This window comes from Bufo bufo, chromosome 1 (assembly GCF_905171765.1).
Source record: "Bufo bufo chromosome 1, aBufBuf1.1, whole genome shotgun sequence".
NCBI lineage: Eukaryota > Metazoa > Chordata > Amphibia > Anura > Bufonidae > Bufo > Bufo bufo.
Genome location: NC_053389.1, coordinates 715,649,600 through 715,668,013, shown reverse-complemented (window position 1 = coordinate 715,668,013; position 18,414 = coordinate 715,649,600). Strand labels below are relative to the sequence as shown.

Here is an 18,414-nt window from a genome sequence, read left to right as displayed (position 1 = left end):
AGATCCGATAGTATATTCTAACCACCAGGCGTTCCCATGGTGATGGGGACGCTTGAAGTTAGAATATACTGCCAGGGCGCTGTGATCCGCGCAATTAACCCCTCAGGTGCGGGTTAATTGTGCGGATCACAGCACCCTGTGTGCCCTCCTCCCAAGTATTAAAATAATTGGTGGCCAGTGCACCCCCCCCTCCCCAGTATTAAAATAATTGGTGGCCAGTGCGCCCCCCTCCCCAGTATTAAAATATTTGGTGGCCAGTGCGCCCCCCCTCCCCAGTATTAAAATAATTGGTGGCCAGTGCGCCCTAACCCCTCCCCCCTAGTATTAAAATCATTGATCCCTAACTCCTCCCCCCCGGCAGTGCCCACAGGGTCTTCCCCCCCCCTGTCATTGGTGGCAGCAGCCAGTTCCGATCGAGTCCCAGCATAATGGCCGGGCTTCGATCAGTTACCATGGCAGCCAGGACGCTACAGAAGTCCTGGCTGCACTGGTTAGTTAATCACTCAGCAGCATTTACTTACCTGAGGGGCTCTCCTCCTTCTGAGAACTCACAGGTCTATGCGGAGCATTGCTGAAGGCATATGCGGCGCATAGACCTGTGAGTTCTAAGAAGGAGGAGAGCCCTGCAGGTAAGTAAATGCTGCTGAGTGAAACTGCCTGCTGCCACTAATGACGGTGGGGGGGGGGAAGGCAGGAAGGTGGACCCTGTGGCCACTGCCAGGGGGGGAGGGGGACCCTGTGGCCACTGCCACCAATGATTTTAATACTGGGGGGAGGGGGGTTAGGGAGCACTGGCCACCAATTATTTTAATACTGGGGAGGTGGGGGGGGGATGCACAGGGCGCTGTGATCAGCGCAATTAACCCATACCTGAGGGGTTAATTGCGCGGATCACAGCACCCTGGCGGTATATTCTAACTTCAAGCGTCCCCGTCACCATGGGAACGCCTGGTGTTTAGAATATACCATTGGATCTAAGTTAGATTGTGAAAACTCAGATCCGATGGTATATTCTAACCACCAGGCGTTCCCATGATGACAGGGACGCTTGTCGGGGAGGAGTATGCCGAAGGGCAATAACTGTACTAATTGGGGGGAAAAAAAAGAATATTCTATAAAACGAATATATGTGATATAGTGCTATATATTAGTTTTTTTGAATATTCGTCATTTTTTACCATCTAAACTCTTCATTCCTCCCTGCTTCTTGCTTGTGGGCCAATGAGTCATTGGCCCACAAGCATTTTAAGCAGGAAGGAATCATCTGTTCAGATGGAGAAAATGACGAATATTCGATATAACAAATATACAGCACTATATTCGCAATATTCGCGAATTATCGAAGTTGCGATATTCGCGATTAATATTCGCTATGCGAATATTCGCGCTCAACACTAAGATCCAGCACCAGAACCAAGCTCATCACATACTGAGCACAATGGGCCCCCTGAATATAAAAGTGCCACACACAATGCCCCCCATTAATCAGTGTCCATATAGATCAGAGCCACATAATGTGCTCCCAATTACAGTATGCAGTTGAACAGGAAGACTCAGGAAAACTCTGCTCGAAAACTCCAGGTGGTCACGTGAGTCTAACCGAGACGGTGGTGTCAGCGGTGCGACAGAGAGGTAAGTACTGAGGAACCCATCTTGCCTACACAGGTCAGAAAGCTGCTGGATTTTCAGAAAAGCTCAGAGAACCCCTTTAGTGTAAATCAACATCCATGTAATAAATGATTATCAGAACCGGGCTTGTCTAGGGTTTTCTATTCCTTTTATTACAGAACTTCTGCACTGTGGTCATTTCCAGGAAAATGAAAGTAGAATTGAAGCTACTAAGGTGATTCCGCAGGCGGAGGTCACTGGGATAATGCTGAAGACATTGCTCTAGTAGACTCCATGGAACTCTTCTTTCCTATAAGACAGAAGACACATAAACCCATTCCTCTCTGCTGGTTCTGGCACATCAGTCTGACCATGTAGGCTGACCCTTACCATCATGTTTCTTCTATGTACATCAGACCTAACACATAGATATTGAGGTCTATCTGAATAAGAAATGCAGGTTATTACCGGTTTTGTGTCACTGGGTCGATGGAAATGCTTGTAAAGTCCACTTTCAATTTCTTGTAGGCCATGAACTGCAGGGCTCCATCTGATGTTCCCAGCAGGCCTGGTACAAACCCTACAGATATAAGACATGAAGGTTACTGATGGTAAAGCCTGACATCTATGATGATTGTAGGACATTATACAGACACTGATTACCTTGTGCAGGAATTTCTTCCTGCCCATACATTGTAGTAAGAGCATAGAACATGTCCTTTTATCATGAAGGGTCAACACCAGCATTGTACTGAAGAACAAGACGAGTAAAAAAGGGTTAAGGCATCTGCATGAAAGAAATGATGCAAGAAATGAGTCTCACAAGGAACAAGACAACAATTATGTTTTGAACAGTGTAAGTATAGTGGTGCAGTGGTTAACACTTGTACCTTGTTGCCCTGTGGCCATAGGTGAAAACTGGACCAGGACTACACCTGCATCATGTTCTATTGGGGTATATTCACATGTGGCAGATTTGTTGCACTCACATCAATGGAACTGATTTGACTATTAAAATACCACAGTACGAGGCACACTCACCCTGTATGTATGGCGCTCGGTCTGAATACACAATGCAGGGGGTACTGCGCTCTAGTAAATATAGCAGCCCACGCAGGGGTCAAGTCCTGAGAAAAAAAGTGTGGGAAATCACCCAAGATCCACTGCCACCCCGACCCCTTCCCCCCAAAAAACAAAAATATATATATATACACTGCTCAAAAAAATAAAGGGAACACTTAAACAACACAATGTAACTCCAAGTCAATCACACTTCTGTGAAATCAAACTGTCCACTTAGGAAGCAACACTGAGTGACAATCAATTTCACATGCTGTTGTGCAAATGGGATAGACAACAGGTGGAAATTATAGGCAATTAGCAAGACACCCCCAATAAAGGAGTGGTTCTGCAGGTGGTGACCTGACCACTTCTCAGTTCTTATGCTTCCTGGCTGATGTTTTGGTCACTTTTGAATGCTGCCGATGCTTTCACTCTAGTGGTAGCATGAGACGGAGTCTACAACCCACACAAGTGGCTCAGGTAGTGCAGCTTATCCAGGATGGTACATCAATGCGAGCTGTGGCAAGAAGGTTTGCTGTGTCTGTCAGCGTAGTGTCCAGAGCATGGAGGCGCTACCAGGAGACAGGCCAGCAGATCAGGAGACGTGGAGGAGGCCGTAGGAGGGCAACAACCCAGCAGCAGGACCGCTACCTCCGCCTTTGTGCAAGGAGGAACAGGAGGAGCACTGCCAGAGCCCTGCAAAATGACCTCCAGCAGGCAACAAATGTGCATGTGTCTGCTCAAACGGTCAGAAACAGACTCCATGAGGGTGATATGAGGGCCCGATGTCCACAGGTGGGGGTTGTGCTTACAGCCCAACACCGTGCAGGACGTTTGGCATTTGCCAGAAAACACCAAGATTGGCAAATTCGCCACTGGCGCCCTGTGCTCTTCACAGATGAAAGCAGGTTCACACTGAGCACATGTGACAGACGTGACAGAGTCTGGAGACGCCGTGGAAAACGTTCTGCTGCCTGCAACATCCTCCCGCATGACCGGTTTGGCATTGGGTCAGTAATAGTGTGGGGTGGCATTTCTTTGGAGGGCCGCACAGCCCTCCATGTGCTCGCCAGAGGTAGCCTGACTGCCATTAGGTACCGAGATGAGATCCTCAGACCCCTTGTGAGACCATATGCTGGTGCGGTTGGCCCTGAGTTCCTCCTAATGCAAGACAATACTAGACCTCATGTGGCTGGAGTGTGTCAGCAGTTCCTGCAAGACGAAGGCATTGATGCTATGGACTGGCCCGTCCGTTCCCCAGACCTGAATCCATTTGAGCACATCTGGGACATCACGTCTCGCTCTATCCACCAACCTCACGTTGCACCACAGACTGTCCAGGAGTTGGCAGATGCTTTAGTCCAGATCTGGGAGGAGATCCCTCAGGAGACCGACCGCCACCTCATCAGGAGCATGCACAGGCGTTGTAGGGAGGTCATACAGGCCCGTGGAGGCCACACACCCTACTAAGCCTCATTTTGACTTGTTTTAAGGACATTACATCAAAGTTGGATCAGCCTGTAGTGTGTTTTTCCACTTTAATTTTGAGTGTGACTCCAAATCCAGATCTCCATGGGTTAAAAAATTTGATTTCCATTTTTTTTGTGTGTGTGATTTTGTTGTCAGCACATTCAACTATGTAAAGAACAAAGTATTTCAGAAGAATATTTAATTAATTCAGATCTAGGATGTGTTATTTTTGTGTTCCCTTTATTTTTTTGAGCAGTGTATTTCACAGAAAATTCAGTGCAACATAAAATGTAAACAAAAACTGGAATTTGCGCTATATGTCTGTTCAGACATAATTAGTCTCTTTCATATTATAAGCTCCCCTTATATATTATTTACTTACAGTTCTGAAGACTCAGGGGTGCTGGCAGGCATGGCATCAGGGGTGCTGGCTGGCTTGAACTCAGAGGTGCTGGCTGGCTTAGCCTTAGGGGTGCTGGCTGGCTTGAACTCAGAGGTGCTGGCTGGCTTAGCCTTAGGGGTGCTGACAGGCTTGGCCTCAGGGGTGCTGGCTAGCTTTGCCTCAGGGGTGCTGACAGGCTTGGCCTCAGGGGTGATGGCTGGCTGTCACGTATGAGAGTGGGGGAAACCCTCATCCGTGCGATGTTATAGGAATAGGAAGCTGCTAGGCCAGGACAACAGAATTAGGGAGCAGGTCACCTCCTAACACGTCCCTAACTCTGACCCTGACTCCTAACTGTATGAGCCAACCCAGATGGTAGGAGGGCTCATACTCAGGAACCTCGGGTCCCTACTAGCCCTCAAGAGATCCCTGGACTAGGAGCAGGGTAAGACGACCTGTTCCTCCTAGACACGGAGGAACAGGAGTCTAAACTGGCCAAGCTGCAAGGAACGGGAAACATCAAACAGCATAAGGATATGGCAGGCAAGTGAAACACTTCCACACCTACCTGCCACAGACACACTGACTGGAACCCGTGCTCAAATGCTGTTGTCCACACCAAACACAAAAGGACACAGCACACAACATAACTCACACAGGAAACCAGAACCATAGCTGCAATAGGGTGAAACACCACACAGACAAATCATAACATCAGTACATATATTTTATGACCACAAGGGTGGCCCTCACTGGACAGATGGTATAAGACCAGGAGGATGACTCCAGCATAATGCATGGCTGGAGTACCCCCCAGCTTCAGGTCTCAGCAGAGGCTAAATAGCCCAAGTAGCCACACCCACACAGACACACACTGGAAAGGGAATTAACCCCTCCAATACCAGACAGGGTAGTGAAGCCACTTAAAGGGGAAGTGCACACACACATAAACCCCGTGCACACCAAACAGGGAAAGTGCACACATAACACAAGTTGCCATAGTAACCACATGCATAGACAATGAGCAGCCCAGCAACAAGCTCAGGCTGCTACACTGCCAACAACACCATGTTGCCAGCGGCAACCACACGTGAGACAATATACAAACTGCCCTCACCTGCGGTAGACAACAAACCTAACCACTGGCAACTGCATGCAGCTCAAAGAGTCACGACCATAGCCCGTGTCACTCCCACCCTTCAAAGCCCCCCCACCAAAAAAAAAAATGCAAACTAGTGAGGAACTCAAAACAGGGATGGGAGAAAGGAAAAAGTAGGAGAATCAGCGCCAGTGCATACGAGTCTCCCCAGGACTGCTGCCAGCCCCTGGAGCAACACACCGGAACCAGGGCGCCGACTGCCAGCCTTTGGAGCAACACACAGGAACCAGAGACCAGCAAACAAACAGCCCGGAGAGACCGCACTGAACACTGCGTCACTCTCCACTCACGTTCCTACTCCAGTCGCTGCCAACAGCCACTCCTAACCAGCACACAGCCGGAACACCAACGGAATGCTGCCAGCAGACGACCAGAGATAGGAACATAGAGAGGGACAAGGGATCACCAACACGGACGGCAAGGTGGCGGGGAATAAGCCACCAACCGCGCCGTTAACGGTGAACCCCATAACGCTCTCCCTCCGGAGAACGCGCATGTATGCCGAAACAGCTGGCAATACATGCTGCGCCCTCTTTCGAATGTAAACCACGCAAGGATCCATTGTGGTCATACTGTCATGGATGAGAGTGGGGGAAACCCTCATCCATGCAATGTTATAGGAATAGGAAGCTGCTAGGCCAGGACAACAGAATTAGGGAGCAGGTCACCTCCTAACGCGTCCCTAACTCTGACCCTGACTCCTAACTGAATGAGCCAACCCAGATGGTAGGAGGGCTCATACTCAGGAACCTCGGGTCCCTACTAGCCCTCAAGAGATCCCTGGACTAGGAGCAGGGTAAGACGACCTGTTCCTCCTAGACACAGAGGAACAGGAGTCTAAACTGGCCAAGCTGCAAGGAACGGGAAACATCAAACAGCATAAGGATATGGCAGGCGAGTGAAACACTTCCACACCTACCTGCCACAGACACACTGACTGGAACCCGTGCTCAAATGCTGTTGTCCACACCAAACACAAAAGGACACAGCACACAACATAACTCACACAGGAAACCAGAACCATAGCTGCAATAGGGTGAAACACCACACAGACAAATCATAACATCAGTACATATATTTTATGACCACAAGGGTGGCCCTCACTGGACAGATGGTATAAGACCAGGAGGATAACTCCAGCATAATGCATGGCTGGAGTACCCCTCAGCTTCAGGTCTCAGCAGAGGCTAAATAGCCCAAGTAGCCACACCCACACAGACACACACTGGAAAGGGAATTAACCCCTCCAATACCAGACAGGGTAGTGAAGCCACTTAAAGGGGAAGTGCACACACACATAAACCCTGTGCACACCAAATAGGGAAAGTGCACACATATAACACAAGTTGCCATAGGCAACTGTATGCATAGACAGTGAGCAGCCCAGCAACAAGCTCAGGCTGCTACACTGCCAACAACACCATGTTGCCAGCGGCAACCACACGTGAGACAATATACAAACTGCCCTCACCTGCGGTAGACAACGAACCTAACCACTGGCAACTGCATGCGGCTCAAAGAGTCACGACCATAGGCCGTGACACTGGCTTGACCTCAGGGGTGCTGGCTGGTTTGGCCTCAGGGGTGCTGGCTGGCTTGGCCTCAGGGGTGCTGGCTGGCTTGGCCTCAGGCTTGGCCTCAGGGGTGCTGGCTAGCTTTGCCTCAGGGGTGCTGACAGGCTTGACCTCAGGGGTGCTTGCTGGCTTGGCCTCAGGGCTGCTGGCAGGCTTGGCCTCAGGGCTGCTGGCAGGCTTGGCCTCAGGGCTGCTGGCAGGCTTGGCCTCAGGGCTGCTGGCAGGCTTGGCCTCAGGGCTGCTGGCAGGCTTGGCCTCAGGGGTGCTGGCAGGCTTGGCCTCAGGGGTGCTGGCAGGCTTGGCCTCAGGGGTGCTGGCAGACTTGGCTTCAGGGGTGCTGGCAGGCTTGGCCGGGCAGAAGGAGTGTGGGAGACTGTGAGGCCTTTTTTCTCCAAGCTGCTCTAGAAGAAAAAAATTTTTTATTACACCTCAGGTCAGACCACCAATCAGACCCCCGATGTTAATCAGACCTAAGCTAACAGCCCCAATAAGATCCCCAAAGTTAATAAGACCCCAATAAGACCTCAGATCACACCTGCAGAGTAACTGGCCATGGCAGTAGCGACTTCAGTAGCGTCCTGGCTGCCATGGTAACCGATCGGAGCCCCAGCACTACAGCATTACACTGCTGGGACTCCGATCGGAACTGCCACTGCCACGAATGATTGGGGGGGGGCGCACTGCCCACCAATGATTTTAATACTGGGAAGGGCGGGGGGAGGGCGCACTGCCCACCAATGATTTTAATACTAGTTAGGGCAGGGGGAGGGCGCACTGCCCACCAATGATTCTAATACCGGGGAGGGGGGGGAGGGCGCACTGCCCACCAATGATGCAGCGTCCCCATCACCATGGGAACGCCTCGGATGTAGATTATCCGATCCGGAAACTCCAATCTGATGGTATATTTGAACTTCAAACGTTACCTACAGAGGACCAGGAAGCGGTGAGTATAAAACCTTCACCGCTTCCTGGTACTTTTGCCCGGCGTTAAAGATGGGCGGCCCTGAAAGGGAACCGCGTTCCTGCTATGAAAATAGTGCAGGAACACCAGTCCCACACGTTCCCGCAGGACTCGAGCTCTGAGCCCACGTTATGGATCACAGAGGCTACGCTCCCCACAGCCTACAATGGAGAGGCAGCTGGCAATGGAAAGGCGGCTATTCCAGGTTATGGGGAGTACCTCCTCGATGATCCAGTGAACATGGGGCATGGCTCGTCCATGCCATAGGTGGGATCCCGCACCATAAATGTATATGATGGAAATACCCTTTTAAGCTCTATTCCATCATTTTACTGGGATTCTTATAGTAATAGCACTACAAAATGTATGACTAGAGTACAATGGAGGGAAAGCAGGCTGACAATCAATGTGACCACTTTTATAGCATCCAGCAAGGTTGTCACCCCAGGTTTTCATGCACTGATGCATTCATCTGGTACTGCTGAATAACTAAATGAGTTTACTTTTAGAAGCCTTGGAAAGATGAGTATCATCTACTGTAGGAACAGCAATGGCCGCCAAATTAAACAGCAGAGCAGATTTATATCTAATGACAGGTCCCCACATCTTCAGTCCAGTCCTGTCTTGGGGTGGGAGTTGGGTGACAGAAGCCCCTGCCTTTCTCCAATCAGATGAGAATATAAAGATATCAGTGTTTTCATGTAATGTTCACTTACAAGAAGTAAAGCCTCACCTCACAGATTTGGGGTAAGCCCCTAAGTCTCTGCCTTAATTTACTAAGGCTACTTTCACACCTGCGTTTAGGTCGGATCCGTCTGGTATGTGCCCAGACGGATCCGCACCTATAATGCAAACGCTTAGATCCGTTCAGAACGGATCCGTTTGCATTACCATGAACAAAAAAAAAAAAAAAAAAAAATATTATTTTTTTTTTTTTTTTTCATGATAATGCAAACGGATCCGTTTTGACTTTACATTGAAAGTCAATGGGAGACGGATCCGTTTGAAAATTGAGCCATACTGTGTCAACTTCAAACGGATCCGTCCCCATTGACTTACATTGTAAGTCTGGACGGATCCGTTTGCCTCCGCACGGCCAGGCGGACACCTGAACGCTGCAAGCTGCGTTCAGGGGTCCGCCTGCTGAGCGGAGCGGAGGACAAACGGAGCCAGACTGATGCATTCTGAGCGGATCCGCATCCATTCAGAATGCATTAGGGCTGGATGGATCCGTTCGGGGCCGCTTGTGAGACCCTTCAAACAGAACTTACAAGCGGAGCCCCGAACGCTAGTGTGAAAGTAGCTAACAGGAGCAGAGATCTTGAAAATGGTGAGGAACTTCACTACAAAGCATATTTGAAAGCTACATATGGTATCATTAAATTGTTAGGGGTACTACAACCCCCAGCTTGCCCAGCATATATGTACATAAACATTACATAGAGGCAGTAATGGATCATATAAGCACTGTGGTTGTACCTGTAAAGCAGATCTTGAGCAGGTCCTGCGGGTGTAGTAACACGGTACAGAAGAAGTCCCTGCTGAGGCCGGCCATCATGTTCTCGTACTGGCCATTTCTTAAAAGCTGTCTCACTATTGTGACCGGGAGGAGGTGGGCAGTGCTGGCTCAACAGCTGGTCCGGATAAGGTGGCCATGTGGATGTCCTGATGTTGGCACTGTACACATATTACATCTAGGGCCCGAGTGGGCTTGAAATGCAGCCCTGGCACACAGATACCATAGTGCAACACAACATTCTTGCCCATTGGTGCCGGACAAACACCACATTACAGTACAGAATATCTCCCCAGAAGTGCCAAACACCACAGTGCAGCAACATTGTACTCCCTCCAGACCCTCCCCTATTTCCCAAAGCTTCTTCCCCCTCCCCTACTGGGGGAAATGATGAGATGGGGGAACTGATGGAAATGGGGAAAACTAATGGCATGGAGGGAATTGATGGAACTGGGAGGAACTGATGGCACTGGTGGGAACTGATGGCATGGGGGGAATTGATAGCACTGGGGACAGATGGCATGGGAAGGCTGATGTCAATGGGGATGGATGTTATGGAGGGGCTGATGGAACAGGGGACGGATGGCACGGTGGGGCTGATGACATGGGGGGACTGATGGCATGGGGGGACTGATAACATAGGGGGGCTGATGGCACTAGGAACATATTGCATGGGGAGACTGATGGCATGGGGGACTGATGAGAATATTCTATTATTAAACAAATCGATAGCTGCAGCGCTACCCCCTTTCAACCCCTCCCCCATTGGCCGAAGCATTTCCCCCTTCCCACCCCTCCCCCATTGGCCGAAGCATTTCCCCCTTCCCACCCCTCCCCCATTGGCGGAAGCATTTCCCCCTTCCCACCCCTCCCCCATTGGCCGAAGCATTTCCCCCTTCCCACCCCTCCCCCATTGGCCGAAGCATTTCCCCCTTCCCACCCCTCCCCCATTGGCCGAAGCATTTCCCCCTTCCCACCCCTCCCCATTGGCCGAAGCATTTCCTCCTTCCCACCCCTCCCCCATTGGCCGAAGCATTTTCCCCTTCCCACCCCTCCCCCATTGGCCGAAGCATTTTCCCCTTCCCACCCCTCCCCCATTGGCCGAAGCATTTTCCCCTTCCCGCCCCTCCCCCATTGGCCGAAGCATTTTCCCCTTCCCACCCCTCCCCCATTGGCCGAAGCATTTTCCCCTTCCCACCCCTCCCCCATTGGCCGAAGCATTTTCCCCTTCCCACCCCTCCCCCATTGGCCATTTCCTTGTTCCCACTGGCATCTGACTTTTTACCTTACCACTCCTCCCCTACTGACATCAGAATTTACCCCCTTCTCACTGACATCAGAACTGTCCCCCTCACACCCCTCCCACACTGACAGCAGCACTGTCCTTCTTCCCACTTCTCCACCGCTGACAGCAACTCTTTCCTCCTTCCCACCCCTTTCCCGCTGACAGAGGCATTTCCTACATCTTACCTCTCCCCCACTAACAGCAACAGTCTTCTCCAAAGTACCCCTCCCCACTGTCAGCAGGACTCTCCCCATTTCCACCCTTCCTAAACTAGCAGAAGCAGAGATGATGGAGGTGAAAGGGAGATTTTCAGGTCCTTCAGTTCTTGACGCCATGGAAACTGCAATGGTTTATGGCAGGCGGCCCCCTGACTGACCAGCCCACTGGGAATCTGTCACGTGGGGGAAATTACAAGTCCAAGCTGGGTTACTGGCCTAAGTCTCTGCCTGCCAGAAAAATCGGTGCTGTCATTACCCATGTGAACTATGGTCAGGAAGCAAATATATTCCGACTAAACCAGAGTAAATATGCATGTAGTATGCAGACCATTCAATTCCAGTCCAGGGATAGAAGAGCCCACCATAGTTCTGTCCATTATGGTTAAGGTGTGCAGAAATCCCAGTATATGAGGCACTGAAAGGGATCTACCCAGAGGTAAGGCCGGGAGAGAGGCAGACTGTCCTGCAGTCATTTACAGTAAGGTACCAAATCGACAGGCAGAAGAGTAGTCCAAAACAGTCCGGGTCAGGGCAGGCAGCAAGCAATCGTAGTCCAAAAACAGGCCGCGGTCAGGGCAGGCAGCAAACAATCATAGTCTAAAAAACAGGCCGAGGTCGGGGCAGGCAGCAAGCAATCATAGTCTAAAAAACAGGCCGAGGTCGGGGCAGGCAGCAAACAATCACAGTCCAAAAACAGTCCGGGGTCAGGGCAGGCGGCAGTAAAAACACAGTCCATTAGTCAAGCCAAGGTCAAAACCGAAAAGTCAATCCGAAAAGCAGCTGTGCGCTAAGATGGTACTCACGCTCTGCAGGGGATTCCACCACTACATTTTTTTGCGGCAGAAGGAGATTTTCCCGTGGTATTCCCGGTTGTGGAAGATGACATCACGGGTAAAGGTGTACCTGAGATATTCTCCCTCATGCGTCACATAGGAGTCCCGCACGTCCACCAATGGTCTGGTCAGCATGGCTATCATGTTCTTCCGAGACGCATAACTGACAGGGAGCCATTGTGGGAAGTTATTCAGCTGTCTCGCAGTGACCTTAATACGCGGTGGTAAGGCGTCAGGCACAATGCGGACTCTAGATGTTTCTGCTGCTCCTCTCGGGGATGGTGTTTTCCCGGCAGATGGTCTACTGGGCAATGAGGGATAGGTCTGCTCCTCACCTGGTGTTATGGTGGGCTGTGGTACCCGATGTTCCTCTCTCTCTACTTCTGCCGCACAGGTGTTATCGGCAGGTGGTGGTGCCGGAGGTAGTGGGGGTCCTCCCTGCAGTCGAAGGTATCGGCCAGGTTCCTCCTGTCTAGGTATTTCAAACAGTGTTTTAAAATCTGGCACGATACCTTCTAATCCAGCTGTAAGATGGTTATAGCCAGGTCTTCTTGGCTTCCGGCTGTACGGGGGCCTCCGGGAAGGATGGAGATGTCTCCGGGGCTGGAGTTTTCCTCCAGCCCCCGTAGCAGCCATTTGGCTGCCTCTCCCACAACACACCTAGAAAAAGTGTGAGGGGTGGGGGGGGGGCAGACAAACAAAAAAAAAAAAAACGCAAAAAAATATAAATAAAGGGAAATAAGCAAATCGCTCGCTCTGCACAAGTCTCAACAGCTCCTCTCTCCACGAACCTCAACTCACTCTGACCGTTAGGACAGTTGGAGGTCTCCAGGGCAACGCGTCTGTGATGTCATGCTCGGCAACGGGAGCTAATGCAGGGAAACGGTGGTGTTGCCCATGGCAACCAAAGCCATCCTAGCTGTGTAGGCTAGAAAATAGTAATCTGTATGGATTGTTATGGAGCATAGTGTAGATTTTCAGAAACAGTGAACCTAATGTAGGAGGGCATGCTGGGATCTGTAGTGCATATGAACTGGGCTGATGACAGTTGTAATGTAAAATAACGGTGATTTTCTTCCAGTGAGGGGGATGGGAGAGAAGTGCTGGTCTTGTCCGTAATATGGCCACAGAACCAGCACTACTTCCAGCTGTGACTCGGGCGCTGTCAGTGAGGAGGAGGAGGCAGAGTACTGCTCCTCCATGCTGTCCCCTCCTCCTCTGAGATCCGCAGGACTGGCACACCATTTGCCAGTACTGCCTCTTGTTTTCTATTGGCTGCAGCCTCCTATGACACGTGCTGCCAGCCAATGACAGGGATCCTGGACTAGATGTTGGGCACACCCCCCTGTGTATTAGTCACAGGGGCAGGCCCCGCCCACCAGCACGGAGCTGTTCTGGAGCAGGCTGGCTTCGGTAACAGGGCCAGGCTACAGCCTACAGGTACTGCCTGTTAGTTGTTACCGAGCGAGTTCTCGCAGGTCAGAGCATACGGATTGCAGTTTAGAAGAAATGTACACTCCTGTGAGCGGTCCAGACCAGTGGCGGATCTAGAGCCTGGTCTCAGGAGGGGCACTTCCAGATTATTTTCAGTGCAGAGAGAGGCTGGTGCTTCTACTAGGGGGTCATACCATGGGGGAGTAATAAAGCCCACCATAATGCCCCCCCCAGTAGAAATAATTATCTTTATAATGTGACAGTGCAAAAAATACCCCCTTGTAATGCCCTCAGTTGAGCTAATGTCCCCCATAATGTGCCAGTATAAAATATCCCTATATAGTGCCCCCAGTAAATGCCCCCATAGTGCTCCTCTCCCCCTTCCTCCTAGTGCCCCCCATAATGTACCAGTATAAAATGCCCCATATATCGTGCCCCAGTAGATGCCCTCAGTGTCCCCCATAATTTGCAAGTATAAAATTCCCCTTCTTAGTGCCCCCCATAGATGACTCCATAGTACTCCTCTCCCCCCCTTCCCCATAGTACCCACCATAATGTGTCCAAGTATAAAATGCTACTGTACAGAGCCCTCCATATGAAATACCCCTTCTTTGTGACCTCAGTAGATGCCCCTATAGTGCCCACCAATAATGTGCCAGTAATAAGTGCCCTCAATAGCGTGCCAGTAATAAGTGCCCCCAATAACGTGCCAGTAATAAGTGCCCCCAATAACGTGCCAGTAATAAGTGCCCCCCATCACGTGCCAGTAACAAAAGCCCCCTATCACGTGCCAGTAACAAGAGCCCCCCATCACGTGCCAGTAACAAGAGCCCCCCAATGTGCCAGTAATAAGAGCCCAGCCTCCCATCACGTGCCAGTAATAAGAGCCCCCCCAATGTTCCAGTAACAAGAGCCCCCCATCATGTGCCAGTAATAAGCCCCCCATCATGTGCCAGTAATAAGCCCCCCATCATGTGCCAGTAATAAGCCCCCCATCATGTGCCAGTAAAAAGCCCCCCATCATGTGCCAGTAAAAAGCCCCCATCATGTGGCAGTAATAAGCCCCCCATCATGTGCCAGTAATAAGCCCCCCATCATGTGCCAGTAATAAGCCTCCCATCACGTGCCAGTAATAAACCCCCCATCATGTGCCAGTAACAAGAGCCCCCCTAATGTGCCTGTAAAACTATTGTAAAAAAAACACTTATACTTACCTCCATGTCAGCGATGCGATGCAGGCCTCTTCCGGCCTGTGTCCCGCGCTGTATGGCTCAGGCGGCGCGATGACGTCATCGCGCCGCCTGCGCCGGCCTCTGATAGGCTGCCGGCCTAGTGCCTGCAGCCTATCAGAGGAAGGGGAAGGGACACGCCTCTCCCTCCCCTGCCCCGCCGCAGCACAGGCAGATGACTATGGAGATGAGCGCAATGGAAGCGCTCATCTCCCTGTGCCCGACTGCGGCGGCTCACTTGGGGTGGCATTTTAGATGGGGGGGCACATGGGGGGGCACAGCGTGATGTAGGGGGGCTGTGGCCCCCTCTGGCCCACCCCTGGCGACGCCACTGTATCAGAGTGAGGGCTTAGTTCATATATAATGCTTGCATCTATTGTGTTATTATTTATTGTATTATTACCTGTTTTCTGTGATTCTGTGTCCGTATATTTATTTATCATATCGTGCAGGATGTTTTTTTCTTAGTTTTTTTTATGTGATTTTTGCTTAGGTTGTTAGGTCTGCATTGTTCTCCCCTCATCTGCTTGATGTACAGAGAGGTAACTAGGAGCAGCACACTATGGGCCAGATTTATCATTACTCTGACAGCTCACTCCACTTTAACATATGGCTAAAGTCAGTTTTAGCCAAGTCAGATTTATGATCGGCCCTTTAAGACTGTAATAAATGTGGTTTGACGGTAGCAGTTTATCCGTCAGTAAGCAGCTTTACAAAAGTCGCACATCTTTACGAAAAAGTCGCACGTTTTTACGAAAAAGTCACATGTTCTATTAAAAAGTCTCATAAGATAAGCATTTTTTGCGACTTTTTAAATAGTCCCAATAGTAAATCTGTCTAGAGATTCATTTACATAAGAAAACACTCCCACTTTCAGAAAAGTGGCGAGCATAGTGCAGAGCAGAAAAAAGTCGCAAATTTGTGTGCAGTTTTAGCGTTTGCGAATTTTTTTGCGACTTTTTCACTCCATTATTCTGACTTGAGCTAATGATAAATCTGGCCCTATGTGTGCAGGGTCTGCTCTCCTGAACATGTTTTTTCTCTGTGATTTTTAGTCCAAAACATCACCTGTTTAACAATTTGTCAACTGTGTCATGGCGGATGTGATCTGTTAGGGTGCCGAGCATGGAAATCAACTCCCCGGAGATCAGCACAATTTCTGTCTTCTCCTTGCAGCTGTCACGAACCAGCGGGTGTGAACCCACTGTGCCCCGTGTCCTACCTCCTCTAAGGGCGTTGTCTAAGTCAGGGGCGTAGCTAGAAATGCATGGGCCCCATAGCAAAAAAAAATTATGGGCCCCCCCCCCCTGTGCCATCCACAGATCCCCCTCCCCTAAATAGTGCCATCAACAAATCCCCCTCCCCTAAATAGTGCCATCCACAGATCCCCCTCCCCTAAATAGTGCCATCCACAGATCCCCCTCCCCTAAATAGTGCGATCCACAGATCCCCCTCCCCTATATAGTGCCATCAACAGATCCCCCTCCCCTAAATAGTGCTATCCACAGATCCCCCTCCCCTAAATAGTGCCATCCACAGATCCCCCTCCCCTAAATAGTGCCATCCACAGATCCCCCTCCCCTAAATAGTGCCATCCACAGATCCCCCTCCCCTAAATAGTGCCATCCACAGATCCCCCTCCCCTTAAATAGTGCCATCCACAGATCCCCCTCCCCTAAATTGTGCCATCCACAGATCCCTCTCCCCTAAACAGTGCCATCCACAGATCCCCCTTTCCTAAACAGTGCCATCCACAGATCCCTCTCCCCTAAACAGTGCCATCCACAGATCCCCCTCCCCTAAATAGTGCCATCCACAGATCCCCCTCCCCTAAATAGTGCCATCCACAGATCCCCCTCCCTTAAATAGTGCCATCCACAGATCCCCCTCCCCTAAATAGTGCCATCCACAGATCCCCCTCCCTAAATAGTGCTATCCACAGATCCCCCTCCCCTAAATAGATCCATCCACAGATCCCCCTCCCCTAAATAGTGCCATCCACAGATCCCCCTCCCCTAAATAGTGCCATCCACAGATCCCTCTCCCCTAAACAGTGCCATCCACAGATCCCCATCCCCTAAATAGTGCCATCCACAGATCCCCCTCCCCTAAATAGTGCCATCCACAGATCCCTCTCCCCTAATCAGTGCCATCAACAGATCCCCCTCCCCCTAATCAGTGCCATCAACAGATCCCCCCTCCCCTAAACAGTGCCATCCACAGATCCCCCTCCCCTAAACAGTGCTATCCACAGATTCCCCTCCCCTAAACAGTGCCATCCACAGTATCAGGTGCCTCTCCCCCCCCCCATGTGCTAGTATCAGGTGCCAACCCCCCCCCCCCATGTGCCAGTATCAAGAGCCCCCGCTCCCCCCATGGCAGTAACAGTCGGGTATTAAAAAAATAAAATAAACACTTCTACTTACCTCCATGTCAGCAATGCGATGCAGCCTCTTCCTGTGTCCCGCCCTGTATGTCCATATATGGAGTCAGTGCTTGTATTTCAGAAGAGTTTCTGCTGGGATTCGAACCCACGACCTGCTGTATCAGAGGCAAAGCATTTAACCACAAGACCATAAGAGATGCATTGCTGCTGACTGAAAAGATATGAGACTTCTACTGTTATAGCTGGCTAAGTGTACATCTATACACATGACAGCTGCTCATATATAGAGATATAGCATAGCTGAGTGTGCTGGGACAACTGTCATATAGAGATATAGCAGTGCTGGGTGCTGTCATGTGTATAGATCAGTTGCAATGCCTTCTTTATGGCTGTGAGGGTAAATGCTTTGCCTCTGATACACTGATACATTGGAGGTTGTGGGTTCGAATCCCAGACACATCAGGAGACTTTAGAATACAGTAAGATTAGATCACATTAGCGAGGGGGCCTGAACATTAAGACTGCTGCTGTCAAGGGGCCCTAAACAGTAAGACAAGAATTGATATTTAACTAACTTGAAAATAAACTGTCGGGCGCGGAAGCAGCTGCTTCCCCGGTAGTTACGCCGCTGCCTGTGTGTAGTGTCTGTGTGTGTTAATAAAAAATTAAAATAGCCACTGCTATGGTTTCTATGGCGATCTATACGCCACTGGATTCAGCAATGCCAGGGTTAATACCTTGCAAGTGATTGCTGAGGTACAGGGCAATGGTAGGAGTGGATGACAGGGAGAGGGATCATAGGGTGGTGAGTTATGGGCAAGGGGTTGTAGGGGGAATGGGTATAGTGATTGAAATGGGATGTGTTGGTGGCAGGGAAGGGGGTATGTGAGGGGTAGGTAGGGGCTAGACAGGTAGATACTTAATCCTTCCGGCCTTCTCCAGGTGCCCGTCATGGAGCTGCTCTCTCCCATGTGTCTCTGATTCTAGTCCAGTTGCAAGAGCCCCTTGTTCCTCGCTTCGGGCTCCTATATCCACCTCAGAAACCGCCCACCTCCCCCCTCCTCATCATAGTGTCACTGTGACGTATGCCTGCCCTCAGAACAGCCAGTTGGCCTCCTGAGGCTAGCAGCACCACACGCCCAGCCATGTCCCAAACATAAGGTGGGGGAGAGCATAGTAACTAGGCTGATAAACTCAACAAAAGGCCCCAGATCTATTGATTCCTTAGCCTTTGAAGTCACCAGCCACCTGGAGACATATCGACCCCACTGCAGGAACTGGTTAAACGCTGTCC

The 18,414-nt window shown here is 50.5% G+C and overlaps 1 long non-coding RNA gene across 1 annotated transcript; it reads right to left on the bottom strand.

Moving 5' to 3' along the window:
- Nucleotides 1-7,499: 7,499 nt before the first annotated feature.
- On the bottom strand, nucleotides 7,500-8,818 carry LOC120987302. Its single transcript, XR_005775980.1, has 3 exons — nucleotides 8,723-8,818; nucleotides 7,726-7,730; nucleotides 7,500-7,552 (listed from the first exon to the last, which is right to left on the bottom strand). It is a non-coding gene; the product is annotated as an uncharacterized LOC120987302 (long non-coding RNA).
- Between the last annotated feature and the right edge of the window lie 9,596 nt (nucleotides 8,819-18,414).